At 36.1% G+C, this 12,072-nt stretch overlaps 1 non-coding gene across 1 annotated transcript; it reads right to left on the reverse strand.

Moving 5' to 3' along the window:
• Nucleotides 1-220: 220 nt before the first annotated feature.
• TRNAS-GCU (transfer RNA serine (anticodon GCU)) lies at nucleotides 221-291 on the reverse strand. Its single transcript has one exon. It is a non-coding gene; the product is annotated as a tRNA-Ser (tRNA).
• Nucleotides 292-12,072: the final 11,781 nt, after the last annotated feature.

Genomic DNA, 12,072 nt, shown 5'->3' on the forward strand with positions numbered 1-12,072 from the left:
CTGTATACTCACAAATTTCTGCATTTCTGGTCCTTCTATATGGGTCTGATTAGAAGACTCACATGACACATTAGAAGACAATATGAAAAATCCCAGTCATTTTAATAAGACTTGAAAAATGAACTTTAAATAGATAATATGTACTTTGTATAGTCATATGAATCATAGAATGGTAAGGTTGGAAGGGACCTCTGGAGATCGTCTAGGCCAACCCTCAGCATAGCCCATACGGGGATTGAACCCATGACCTTGGCATTAGCAGTACCACACTCTAACCAACTGAGCTAAACCTGCCTTAAGGAGTAAGTATTTGTAGGTATCTCTTAGAAAAACTGAAATTTATTTTTCAGATCTGGAAGAAAGTGTGGTTTGCTGAGTGATAATGTTTCAGAGCTCTGTCCGGGTTTCTGTTTTCAGCTCACCACTTTTAACGGGGAGGGAACAGATAAGGCAGTCTCTATTTTGCTCACTAAAGAAGCCTACGGAATTAATATCCCGTGGCTTTTTCCTTTTCTTTTCATGATTACATTTGCCAAAATGCTCTATAGTCAACTCTCAGCTGTCTGTGGTTGGATTAGTCAGGATGTAGTTTGATTTTGCTACGTGGGTTCTGCACGAGCCAGCGTACATCCACGAGTGGGGCACCCTCACGCCTGTGCTGCTGCAGTGTGGGGAACTGCAATCTCCACGCTCCAAAGCCAACAGCACTCCTGGCATTCTTTTTTTTCTCTCCATCACATTTTCATTGCAAACTCAATAAATCTCACAGTAAGAGAACTCATTTCCGTGTGATTTAAATGTCATAAGGTTTGGATTTATCTAGGCTAGCTCACCTACCTTTTCCCTGAATATTCTTCTATACAGAGGTTCTTCTTTTGGATGCTTTAGGCCCCCTTTTCTGCAATGCCTACTACTAACTTGCCATGAAACTGTAAAGATAGGAACTTTAAAGAAGAAAAAAGTGAAAAAAATCTCTCTGTATGGTCAAATATGTTGCCCCCGTGTGCATCTCTAGCGACTTGTTGCAGTAAGTTATGCATTTGCTTGTGTAGATAAGTATATGGGAGAGAGGCACAGGACACAAGTAGCATGGGTTGCATTTGGATCAGTGAAAAGGGAACAGATAAATCATAAGAATGAAAGAGACTGGCATTCAGTTCCATAAGCAAAATACATTAGTGATATTTTTACAAACAATTAAGAGTGATCCTAAATCTTTTGATTCAGCATGTTTTTCAGGTCCATATTAAGTGACAGCTCCCAGAATCACTTAGTTATTGTAAAAATTTTAGCAAATTTCTAGTTCACCAGGCTCTGAGTAAAATCTTAATGATGTGACAACAAAGAACTTGAAGTCAAAAAACAGAACTCACGAAAGGGACACCAATAAAACTTCATGTTAAGATCTCATGATCTCATGACTTTTAATTCTGTTGTATGTGTTTTGCATCACTGTTCATGGTATATACATCTAATGTTATCATACCAAAAAAAGTCAAAGTATAAGAAAATATCAAAGATAGATTCTGCTTTCATTTATGCAGTTGCCACAGCCATAAAGTATACAATCTAATCTTGAATATTTTCTCGATTATTTTTCTCGTTTATCTGACAAGGAAATGGAGAGAGACAGAGAAAAAAATTCTAAAAAGTATCACACTGCAAAGAATTATTTTAAATTCATACACAACTGGAGATTTTCCCAATCAACATTATTTCTCTCTTTAATTTTTTACTGTTCATTTAAAAATGCATATCTTCAACCTTACTTTCATAATGATTTTTTTCATCATAATGGTTCATGTCTAATTTCCTAAAAAGGTTTGAGTAGTTCACTGTGATTCTAAAATATGTATTTTCACCCACAGAGATTTATGCTTGAGAAAGTTAAGTAAGAGGTGATCTGGGTAAACGGAACACTGCACTGGGATCTGGAAAAAATCCTTGAGCTCGGTTAAGAAGTGTCCCGAGTAAACTACAACTACTCACACAACTTGTCTGTCTTCCCATTCACCTCAGAGCCAAATCCAGTTAGTGCTAATTAGCAATGCTTTACTGACACAGGAAGGTAGGTGTGCTATGAAAACTCACAGCAAACAGACATGCAGAGATCATTTATTGCACTTGGTGTGGGAGATCTCATCAGCTCAGCAATGCAAATGCAGATGCTTAAGGCAAATTCTGCATCCCATTCCTCAGGGGTATTACTAAATAATAGAAGATAACAAGGTTTCTCTGAGCCACTGAAGGCTTTCCAGCGTTTGCAAGATGGAAAATGGGGGGGAGGGGGGAAGAAGCAGATTCCTCGCATTTCTGTTCATACCCTTTGGGACTCTCCTGATCTCCCTCTGCTCCAGAAGCCAAAAGCCTTTTTGCCTATTTTGCTATCAATAACATATATGTAATATCCTATTCCTGTGTAGGCACTACCACTCTTAGTTTTAAAGGCCCAAAGGTGTAATAGGATACTGGATCTTTGCGTTTTTGCATGGAGAAAAGTGAAAATAAATGTGGCCAAGACAGAGTGACTTGGAGAACTGTTTCTGTGTGATACACAAGCAATTAGACTAGGATCATTTTGCTCCAAAAATCTACGAAGCTACAAAGGTGTATTCAGGGAGGTAAATAGTTTCCAATAAATCCACAGAGGTTCAGTAGGGAATTGCATATACATATTTAGTAATCTCAAAAGGTGTGCTCTTAAGAAGAAAGAAATACCTTTGTATCCCTGAGCTTATAACTCAATCTATTGCAGATATCCTCAGAAATTTTACTGCTGTGCTTAGGAAGGAAACACAGGAAATCCACTGAAGGTTGGAAAAACATTTTGGGAAATTCTAAGAACAATTTTTTGTTCTTTATTACATATTTTATCAGATATCTTTATATATGTAAGATACAAGTAACTCTCAGTGAAGTAAGTTAACACACAGATCTGAGAATCTTACAATTAACATGATTCCTTTATAATAAGGCAATGTTTTGGTCTGTGAGGTTTTCTTATTATTGCAGAGAAGCTGTCAGAAGAACCCAGCTTCCATTTAGGACCCTAAATGAAGTAGTTCTGTTCTCAAGACTGTGTGTTCAACAGATCTATTCTTTTCAATGGGATACACTGAGAGTTGAACACTTAAGAATAGCTCTCTGGTTCATTTATGTGCTTAAATGGAAATGAACGTTACAGACAATCTGTCTTCCCATATTGGTATCTAACTAGGAGCTGTTCGGTTGCTGATTGCTTTTGACAATCTGTCTTTTAAACTTTAATAGCAAAGACCATTCACTGTTATTATTGTGCAAAAATAACAGGTTGTAAAGCTTTTAACAAGATTTAGACAAGAACTAAATATTCAAACAATATTTCCATAATTAAAATTCATAAATAACATGCTTATCACTTTCATTTTGATTTAGCCAAGCTGAGAATTCTGGTCAGTTTTAATAAAAATTCCTACTAAATGTTGCAATAAAAGCAATAGGATTTATTTTCTCCCTAAAAAGAATGTAGACTGCTCTTTCTTTTACTGGATGTTGAGTGCTGATGTGACAGAACAAATGGAGAGAGGTTTGAATTCTCTGAAACAGGGGATATAATAGGGGATATCTGAAGAATATAGGGATTTCTTTCTACCTCAGAAATAGGGAATAAACTGTTGGAAGTGCTTTTTTCCATCCATTAACGAATTGAAAGAAAACACTGCCTTTACTGCCTTTCCAGACTGCCGTATAATGAAGCTTAGTAAAGTTTCTCAAAAAGCAGAGATCCATTCCAAAGTAGTCAGTCACTAGTGATAATAATGTTTACCAAGAAGCTCAAGCTCAGGTACACTCTGCTCAGTTCAGGGTAGGCATTGACCTCTTGGTTCCCAATTCTTCAGTGAGTTTTCTAAGTATTTGGCTGCAGAAGGTGTCACTGTGTGAATCAGTTTGCCCACTCCTTCCTTTTCTTCTCTCCCTAGCCCAGTCTTAAAGAACTTCTGAATGCAAGTTTCACCAAATTCATTCCTCTTGTCATCTTTCTGGTTGTTCTTACCTGCTGATACTACACAACAGCAAACACAACACAACAAGCAGTGTTTGCATAACGTGAGATGCTGCTCTCACAACTTTCTGCCCTTCAGGACACTTCTGAATATAAGGATTTCTCAGACTTTCACAGATCACACAAAAACAACATTACACAATATTTAGGGAAGCCACAAAGAACCACTTGGAAACCTGAATAAGTACAGAATATAGATGCTTGTCTCTTTAAACGAGACGTCTCATCTCAGAGACGGTGAAACTTGTTCTTTCTGCACTCAGTCTTCACTCATATTAAAATAATGCAAACATTTCTTCCATTAGCTTGGCCACAACAAAAGAACCTGAGGATATTAAGCTGGTCTGTTCCTGTAAGGCTCCTCAAGTATACCACCTAAATCTATAATAATATCAATATTTTAAAACACCATCCAAAGCACTTAAAAGTTTGTTTTGCCAATAGCACATGGATAAATGCTTTTGCTCTGTCTTAATGATTTAAAACTTTCTGAATTGTGTTTAGATTTTTTAATACTATTAATTTTTTATGAATGATTGATTTTAATGGACACTATTTCAAACAACTTCTTCTAATACTGAATGAGTTTGTCATTCTTGCTTAGACTTTCACAACTCAATAAGGTCATAGTAACCTGTTGACAGCAAAGAGCATGAATATTTATAAAGAACAGTAAGCAAAAAAGCAAAAAGATTCTACTTCTGAGTTCCAGGAATGTTTGGAAACAACAGTATCATGGCTGAAAATTGAGAGTAAAAAAAATTCCAACTTATCAAACACATATTTTTAATAATAAAAGTTGTTAGCCTTGAACAGTCTTACCAAAGTTCGTGGTATGTTCTTCTCTTAACATCTTAATATCTACTCTTAACATTACAGTTAAGGTATAGGGTAAGTTGTAGGAGCATATTCTTGTACAAACAGGAGTCAAATCTGCAAATTCTATACTCTATTTCCAGAGTAAGGAAAACTGGACTTCAATAATTCATTTTAGATTTTTAATCTAAGAAATATCTACCAAGACAGAACTTTTTCTTCACTTGTATTCCCATGTATTACAGCATCATTACTGGCTAGATCACTTGCCAGGGAGGAGAGACACACAGATTCAAGGCCCTCTTATCTAAGGATATTAAACTCATAATTCTCCTTCTCCAAGGAAATCAGTACAATGAAAATAATCAATACTTTTCCTCCAACTTTGTCATGCAGCGTTTTGGAACTTAATCTCCACTGAACCAAGAAGAGATAAGCCAGAATACGATTCTACAGGTCAATGCCTTGGACTCTGACCTGAAGATGAGAGTTCAGTGTTCTTCTCTTTAATTGTAGGTCTGTGTATATATTTCATAGCAAAGAGTGATTGATTAAAGTAAATAAATATCTGCGGAGATAAGATACAGATTCCGGGGCTCCTCACTCTCCTTGTATTCTTCCTTCCTTGCAATGTCCTAGCCATCAAATTACAGAGTGCTTCTCCCAGAATCATCTCTCAGGCAATCAGTTTAAAGCTTATTTATACTATGGCACAGCTTCAAGATGAAGGCATTTTCCTAGCATGTGGCAGACTCAGGTTTGACTCCACTCTAAATTTTAGGTAATAGAGCCAGGTTTTAATTAATAGGCCATTAGTAGAAAATGTTGTCTCTTTTGTCCCTTTATTTGAATGAAAGCTGTTTTTGGACGCTTTCTTTTTGCCGAAATCTGTGCTATCCTGCATTAGGTGTGGTTGGAAACTGACAGCTGTATTACATTTAAGAGTTTAGGTCTTCTTCCTGAATGACATGAAACCCAGGGAGAAGGCAGGCATACTTTCATGCTTATACTTTTATAGAGGTTTTTATAATTAGGCCTCTAAATAATTCTCAGTTCAAAGGAAAGGAATTAATTGAATCTAGTCATCTCCAGTGTGGTATAGCCTGTGAAGTACAAGCTTTCTAAATTTATTTCTTGAAATAAGCCATCTCATTTCCACTTAAATCCTACTTTAAAAGCCCAGGTGCCATTATGCACCAAAGTGTATGCTCACCCATATTGCCTAACTTTAAATGCAGATCATACATGTAATAAATGTTATAGTGCCATTAAAATACAGAACATTAACTAGGCAATTTTTGTGATGGAAATAGCAATCTGCCAAAGCGGGAAGACACAGACAGTGATGAAATCAGAGTTCACTTTTGGTGTTCATGGCTTGCTTCATTACTGTTATTTTTTTCAGGTTAAGTTCAGATGTTCTGCTTTCAAAATGTCAAGAAACCTCACAAACTGAGCACAAAACTGATACAAATTAATTACAAGAATAAAATTCACCTTATATGATAACTTTGTACATAAATGCTATTTCTGTATAAGTCATTCTAAACTCCAAGTAGAGATTGGGACAAGAAAAGACATTCATGCGCTTTCCAGTTTACAGAGTCTCTTGGTATCTCTCTGGGATGAATCTACTTTTAATTTGTACTCAAAATTGTGAGATAGGAATACACTAAGGATAACATAGCAAATATTTGTATTTAAAAAATTGCAGTTGTTTTTGATAATGTTCTCATTCCTTCCTGCAGAAAACAGTCTCACTTTATGTCTTAAGCAATGAAGGTTTTGAAATTTAAAAAAAGAGTACTGTACAAAATTACTGAAGTTTCAAAATTAAATATTCGTATAGCTGTGGGTGTTTATTATGAAATCCTCAGTAATATTCTGCAAAGCATGATTATATGAAAAACTGTTTAAAGGTGACAGTTTGAAAGTTAGGAAAGATAGAGTAAGTCTATATCATGCTTCCTTCTATGAATCCAAGAAGCCAAAAAGACTTTTTCAGATTCTTTTTAAGAAAATATAGACACATTCTCAGTATTTTAGAGCTACAATTTTGCAAGAAATCAGATAGATAGAGGCAAACAGAACAAGAGAATCCAAAGATACCAAATCAGTAAGGAAAATAAAAATGCGTTATTTCAGTGATCTTGGGAAACTAACTGTAGCTCTAGCTAATGCTGGCAAGGAATTTATCTTTTGGTTTTTGGAAGAAATAATGTCTTTCTAATTCTATAAGCACTTCGCTGCTCTTCTTTGATTAATAAAGAAGTCAAAATGTTGAAAGTTATGAATGATTGAGTATGCTTGATGAAGTTAGTTTGATAATGTACCCCAAATATTGTAATGTCTCAAAGAGGACAGTTTAACAAAAATCAAGATTTTTTTAGGGAAAAAATGCATGTGTTTTGAAAAGATTGATCCTAACTGATAAAATAAAACAAAATAGAAGGCAGATATACTATTTATTTTTAAATTACATTATATGAAACTTTTTGTTTGGTGCAGAATTGACTCACTTCTAAATAAGATTTTCCCATTTCCAAACACGGCTCTGTGTTTCTCTAAGTTACATCCCAGTGAAAAAGAAATAGCATATGCTATAGTTTGGTCTAGATTTCTGTGGATGCTGATAGTAGGTACAGCTAGATACAGTCAAACAGAATGGAAGATGCCTGAATTGTCTTTACTCTTCCTGAGCTTTTCACAAAACGTACAGGAAATTAATTATCTTGGAAACCTCTTATCCTATTTGAAATTTGTCAAAATTGTCCAAAATATTCAAAACTTATAAGGGCACTAATAGACTAATAGACAGAGATGAACATTAGCCCAGTGATATAAGTCATTCTCTTTTCCTTGGAAAAACAAGCTAAACAAAGAAATGCTTGCTAGTACTGTTATACAAAGACTTGGTCAGTTTACAAACCACATAGTGAATTATGTATAAGGTAGGAACTAGAAAGATAATACAGTCTAAGCTCTGTATTGGTATTAAAGGGCTGTATTTAGTTCTGCCAACATCAGTGGATTTTTGGCCATTTCCTCCAGAAAATCTAATCTACTGACAGCTAATAGAAAGTCGTCTTTAGCCAAAGTGGTAGGGACTTGTGTACTTAGGGAAGCTCTATTTCCCATGCCACATGTACTATGAGATTAGCAGGCAGCTCTGACGCCTTTGTGGCAGCACATATTCTTTTCTGTAAGAGGTTTGCTCTCCTCTAACTGTATCATATTATTTCCTCTGTATCCCTCAGTAGTGAGTGCTAAAAGCTGAAATTCTAGTGATAAATGTGGATGGAAATAGTAGTGAGGAACAGTCAAAGATTATTTTTACAATGCCTTGAGATCCAAAATAGCCTAAGATAAGGAATTATTTTTTTTCTGCTTTGCAGTTATCAAATAATTACTTTATGGAAGCTAATTTAAAGTGATAGAATCTTTTTTATGTACTGTTAGACATAAGGACTAGTGGTATTCTTGAAATAAGTAGGGATGCTCTGTTGAAGAGAAGTGTAGCAGTGGAGGACAGATTCCAAAAGCAAATATGAAATTCATGAAACAGAGATGAGTTTTACATATATGTCTGTTTAAATTTCAGGTCACAATTAAAAGTAAAGTGATTTCTCTGTGCTTTATGTGAATATCAGAGCTCTTTTTTCCATAAAATTATTGAAAAGCATGATATTGATGAATCTAGAGCAGTATAGCACTCAGACTCTGTACCTATATTGCTGGATTTATAATAATTTTCGTCTATTAGCATTTGCCCTTCACTGATGCTCTCAGGATTTTGGTACTAAGGGTCCTGATCCTGCTGTGAGATGTATGCATTTAGCTGCTAAATTTAGCCTTCCAAATCTCTTCAAAGTCTCTGGGTTTCCTTCAATGAAAAGTCATTACTATATCTCTGTCAAGAATTTTTGGTCTTCAAGTATTTCAATTACATAAGACTTAGTCTTGTTCTAGAGATCTTTCATCCAGCTGAGAAATAGATATTTTTGTAATATTATCCTTTCTTTCTTTTCCTGTAGAGATTCAGATAAAACTTTCCTAGAAAAAACTTCTGATAGCATGAAAAAATTAACTCTTGGTATCCATATGTAAGTTTGTAATTGGAAATTGTAAATGTATGTATATAATAAGCACTGTTTTAAATTGCTGTATGGATTCCAAAATCAAGCAAATTACAAACAAAACACAGGCTGATCAAGCTGATCACGTCTGCCACAGCAGTACTAGGCTGGTAGAGAACAGTTTCCAAAAGCACTAACAAAGGCTTACAATTTCAGTTGCAAGACTGTGATCCCTGATAGTCAAGATGCAAACAACTTCCGATGAAAATTCACTTTATAGAACTACTTTATGCAAGGGCTAACTAGCAATATTCCCTACAATAAAGACTGTGAGGACCTCTTCAGCATTTTTAGGGATGGTTTTCCCAAAGGTTATGCCTAGGTCCAATTCATTATGCTCCTAAACTCTCTACAGAATGAGAACATGCATTGGGTACTTTCCACCTAAGCTACCAGCAGTTCATTTCTTTGCACTCTTCCTTGCTGTCTTTCAGGTTGGAGGAAGTTACCCTCCACAGCCATGACCTAAAAACTTAATTTTTCTGAATATCGTATTCTCAAATCTAGATTAGGCTGCAAAACACTTGGTGAAGTTCAGGTTATGAATCTAGAAACTTTTTCACAATCTGTTAAGAAGCGTCTCCATGTAGGCAGCAGGGGAAGAGGCCAGAGATGCAGCAGGCTGCCATACTCATGTGCTGATTTCCACAGGCTGCAGGGAATTCTGCTTGTCATCTCCCAAGAGGAAATCTTATAACATCTAGAAAAATCTTGAAATTTTGAAATAAGTAATCTATAAAGACTCCTACAGGTAAGAGACTATTCTCTGATGGGACTTTCTTTACAAACAAGATTTTTGAAAAAAATACTCACGTGTGACTGGAATTGCCTTAGCAATTCCCTCAGACAAAACTATCCTTCTGCCACTACACTGGCAGGAGTATTCTCCCAATATTAAAAAAGTGTGACAGGTAGTTACCAGAATCTTTGTCTTTGCAGATAAGAATAGGTGTGAGGGGCCTTGCTCTTCCATTGTTCTTCTTATCTGATCCAAAAATTGTGCTGGCATCTTTGAAAAGATAAAAGATTTTTCTGAACAGAAACTAATTAATTTTTACAATACGCAAATGGCTTTTTGCTGTGCTTTTTTAGGTATTTGGAAATTATAATCAAAAACCTCATTTTTTGCTCATTTGCTTTTAAACTTTTTCACCTTTAAGAAAGAAGTTTTCCAAATTTGTCTCCAGTGAAAACATGAAGATTATATATGTTTTTTGTTACTGTGATTTATGCAAAACAGTTCTGCCTCTTGGAATAAATAGATTCTGTGTTCATCTGTGCTGACAACATGTGGACTACATCAGTTCTATAGGTAAGAAAGATTAGGAGATGATAGTCTAATTAATCCTGCAACAACAAAGGTATAAGCTATGCAATTAGCCACCTGGTTAACAGGCAGTAAAGTGTAAATGCTGGAGGGCGTTATTGGCACAAAGTTAGATATCAAGAGACTGTATACTCTGTTAGAGTCAGGCAGTAGCTTAGCAGGATTTTGTGAATGAATGCGACAAGTCAGAACGAGGCACGTGAAGAAGTGCCTAAGTCCTACTTACAACTCTGACCCAAAGCCTCTCGTTACTTGCCATTTAATTATATATCGTGAGCTTCCCCATGAAAATTTCTCTTACTGAGTTCCCTTCCTTTCAGAAGTGAAACAGATGCTGGCTGAGCTGCCCATGGAGATGAAGACGAGCAGAGGAATAAGGAAGATTTTTCCTTCCATAGCCACACGCAGGGCAGCAGCAGAACGGAGAAAATCATTCCAGATCTGCTTGAGTGCAAAAAATTGTCTATGCTCATCTACTCCAAAAAAGGAGAGCAAAGCTACCACAAAAATTTGCACTTCTGAGGAGGGATTTTGTTGGAAGTAATTCATGGAGAACCTTCTATTACATTAGGAACCTCCATCACTCTATAACTTGTATTATTAAATGAACCAACAGCTTGTCAATGAGCAAACACAGCTACAGTAGCACTGTGACTTAACTCCTCAGTCAAGCTCAGACAGTACAGCTGGTCACATACTGACAGGACCAGATGATCTTATTGTTTGCATTTCCATAACTTGAATCAATTCAATCAAAGAAATGCCATGTGTAAAGTTTCACATCTAACAGAAAAGTTTGAAATAAATTCATTTGATTCTCTGTGTGTGTGTGTGTGAGAGAGAGAGAGAGAGACAGACAGACAGACAGACAGATTGAGAAAGAACCTAAGTTTAAGTTTGGTTTTAACTTTTTTAACACATTCATCTGATAAAACAAAAAAGCTAAATGTTGAGGTAATTATTGGAGGTCAGGATCTTGAGAAAACAAAATTCTTACCTGATGTTAAAATTTTCTCATTTCCAGTTCCTGATGAAATGGCCTTTTTCTGATACAAAAGCTTTCAATATCTCCTAAATCTCACACTGCTTTGGTTTCCACAACCCTTGAAAGCTCTGTAATTTATTTAAATATAGAAGTCTTCCCTTTTGTTGCAGGTTTACAGGCTATTTAAATAGCTTTTGATTAAAAGAAGGATAATGTTCCCTTGAAGAAAGAAAGAAAAGGGAGAAAATATAACTTGTGAGTTGAACAGCCAATCTCATGCTTTGCCTTGATGGCAAGGGTCTGTGCCTAGATTTCTGAAACTAAGGCTATATTACTAAACTAATTAGTGCCATGAACAGGCACTTAAATTTGATTGCCTGCACCATTCAGTTACTAGAATAGCACCTGGTGCCCCGGTGCTGGCCTCGTACAGCTATGGCACTCGCAAATGATTGCCAGCACAGCTGGGGGCTTCACCAGAGCCAGGGGCCCCTCCCAGTGGGATAACATTGCAGGTGACCACTCTGTTTCAGAAAGCAAGAGAGTTTAAAAATATGGCAGTGGCCAGAACATAGTTTTTGGCTAGGCAAGGCACCACTCAGTTTACACAGAGCCTCAGATTGTCACTGTTATTTGTGGCAATTCCTTCTTTCCAGTTTGTATCTTGAGATTTTGTTTTGTGTCAAACACTAAAAAGATGCCATTGCTAATCATCAAGAGAGACATAAGACAAATCTCAACAATTACATCGCTGGATAAGAAGACA

The sequence above is a fragment of the Rhea pennata genome, chromosome 3 (assembly GCF_028389875.1).
Source record: "Rhea pennata isolate bPtePen1 chromosome 3, bPtePen1.pri, whole genome shotgun sequence".
In the NCBI taxonomy this organism is placed as follows: domain Eukaryota; kingdom Metazoa; phylum Chordata; class Aves; order Rheiformes; family Rheidae; genus Rhea; species Rhea pennata.